Source organism: Arachis ipaensis, chromosome B2 (assembly GCF_059453495.1).
Source record: "Arachis ipaensis isolate K30076 ecotype BB chromosome B2, ASM5945349v1, whole genome shotgun sequence".
Taxonomy (NCBI): Eukaryota; Viridiplantae; Streptophyta; class Magnoliopsida; order Fabales; family Fabaceae; genus Arachis; species Arachis ipaensis.
Window position 1 is genome coordinate 74353771 of NC_142437.1, and position 2918 is coordinate 74356688.

Consider the following 2918-nt stretch of genomic DNA (forward strand, 5'->3'; position numbering starts at 1 on the left):
TTCCCCTTATATACTGTGTCAGGGGTGGGCCCTACAAGGACAGACCCACTTTCTCTGGGACGTTCTCCCACAGCCGTGAATGAGCTGTCCGGGACGCGTGTCCAGGTCGGTTGGCGCTCGGGTCGGGCCGACTCGTAGAGGGTTTGGGCCAGGCCGTAACAGTGCCCCCACGCGCCAGTGGTAGCCGTGGGAGCTATCAGTGGCGTGTTACTTCGCGTTTCATTCATCATCGTTAGGTCGGCCGCTCGTGGAAGGGACATGCCCCCTGCGCGCGTGTCTCTTGGTTGCTGGGGCAACCGTTTGTCGCTTCGTTCCTCGCGCTGAGCATTAAATGCTCATAATGGGTTGCAAAACCCCGTGTGTAAATACTATCTTGCCCCCAAATCTTTCGCGCTTCCTGAATGGCAGTTTTTAAATAGTTCACCTCCCACTTTTTCTTTCTTTTTACGCTTCTGTTTCTTCCATTTCCTTGCTATCTCCCTTTTCCTCGCTCAAAAATTCCAGAGTGTTGTTGCAGTTTTCTCGAACATCTTTCTCTCATCCTTCCGGCTTTCGCAACAAATTCAGGTAATCCTCGGACTTCTCTTTTTTCTGCTCTGTTGTTGTTTGCTTGTTGTTAGTATTTGCTTGTTCTTGCTGTCTTGCTTGGAATTTGTGGCTATATGACCTTTTGATGCTAGGTAGACGTGTTAGGGGAGGGGTACCATTCCAGGGTAGATTTTTAGGTGGCTTTCAGGATAGGTGTAGCTTTGGCCATGCTTGATCTTAATTGTCGAATAGGATAAACGTACTTTTCTGGGTTTTTTCGGGCTCCCGACCTCATAGACTAATGGAGTGGTACCCCCACTATAGGTATGCCTCGCGTCGTCTCCCGGACTTCCACCTCCGCGGCGAACTATGACCCCTACGCCTGGGTGACCTCAGACATAAAGGACTCGCCGAACCAGATGGATCTGGAGGAGTTGACGGAGTTCCGGCAAGCCGGATATCTGTGCGGGGGGACAGATGAAGAGACCAATTATGAGACCTTCGTCCCTGTGCCCAACGAGCGTTTGTACGAGATTAATTTCCGTTCTCCCCAGGTCGCCGACTGGATTTGGTTTTACAAAGCCATGTTCACCCAGGTCGGCGTCCGGCTGCCGTTCTCCGATTTTCAGATGTCTCTCCTTAATCGGATATCCGTGTCGCCGTCGCAACTCCATCCGAAAGCTGGGCTTCTATCCGCTGTTTCGAGATGGTTTGTGAATATCTCGAGCTGCCGGCGTCAGTGGATGTCTTCCTCTTCTTTTTCAACCTTACCAACCCCTCCAAACAAGGGAAGGCGAGGAAAGGGTTTTTGTCTTTCCGGTCTGCCCAAGGCCGGAGGATATTTGGCTTGTTCGAGGACTCCTATCATGGGTTCAAGGACAAATTCTTCAAAGTTCGCCCTGCTAAAGCTCGCCATCCCTTTTGGTTATCGTTAGAGGGGGAACGCCTCATCCCGACTTATTGGAGTTTCGGGGCGGGGTCTAACTCTTTCATAAAGGTGACCTACAAGGGCATGTCCTCTGTAAATAAAAGGATTGTCGATGTGTTGTATGCTATTTTCAGGAAGAACCCCGTGAACCCCACCTCCTTATGGGTGAACGGGAGTCTGCCAGGAATTATATTTGTGAGCTATTCTGCCTTGTGTTTTTGCATTGCTTGTTGTTTATATTTGTTTTTTCCGACTTCACGACTAACGTGTTTGGTTTCCTGTTGTAGTGGAGATGTCTGCTTCGGTAACTGGGCTTGAAAATTTGGTCAAGACCTTCTTGGAGGATAGCGATGATGAGAAGGCTGACGAGAAGGATGCCGGGGAACCGGGGGGCCCTTCCGGGGAGAAGGAGGATCAGGCCGTGCCCTCTCCCCGAGACACCGGGATGTCTGAAAAGGATCCAGCCGAGGTGCAGGCTTCCCCCATTCCCGAAGAGGCGGCCGTTGGCGGGCACTCGTCTCCTATCCATCAAGAATATGATGATGTGGAACTTATTCATACCCCCAAGAAGCGGAAGGCATCTGCCAGCCCAGAAGGGACTCTCACCATCATGGAAAGAAATTTTGATGCTACGAATTTCATTGACTCCCAGCTGATCCCTGGAACGGAGGAGCATTTTCATGGGACCGACCTGGCTGGGCAGGCGAGATGGATGTACCGAACTCTACTCCGGGGGCCGTGATAGCTCGAAAGACTGAGTTCGAGTTGTCGGGAATGCAGGCTCTCCGAAGGAAACTCGAATCTTCCGGCAAGGCGAACAACGACTTTAAGGTGCAAGTCGAGCTGCTCCAGAGTCAGTCGTCCGAGATGGGGGAGAAGCTCAAGGCTTCTGAGGAGAAAGCAACATCTGCCGGGGAGAAATTGAAGGCTTCTGACGAGACGGTGGCCCGTTTAGCTGAACGGGAGATGACCCTAGAGAGCCAGCTGAACGCTGCTCAGGGTCGGGTGGCGGTCTTGGAGAAAGAGCGTGACCAGGCCGTCTCGTCGGCTAAAGCCGCTAAAGCCGAGGTCGAAGAGCTCAAGAAAAAGCACAAAGCGACCAAGGAGCAAGGGAAGAACGCGATCTTCATGACCGAGGATGCTCTGAAGGCCCAGGTGAAGATCGTGGCTCCTGACTTCGACACGTCGGCTATTGGGGTTTTCAAGACGATCCAAGACGGCAAGATTGTTGACATGCCTTGGAAGTGATTTCTTGTAACTTTGATTTGGTGTGGATTTGTTGAACATTTCGTCGTGACTTTATAACTTTTATGCTTAACTGGTCGCTTGGTCGACTTATCGTTATTATCGTTTATCGTTATGAACGCTGTTGATGCACGAAAAACTTGTCTCATAACAAATTTCCTTCGGCAAGTGTACCGAATTTGTCGTCAAGTAAAAACTCACAATAGAGTGAGGTCGA

At 51.0% G+C, this 2918-nt stretch overlaps 1 pseudogene; it reads left to right on the top strand.

Moving 5' to 3' along the window:
* Positions 1 to 2066: 2066 nt before the first annotated feature.
* On the top strand, positions 2067 to 2714 carry LOC148574404 (uncharacterized; annotated as a pseudogene).
* Positions 2715 to 2918: the final 204 nt, after the last annotated feature.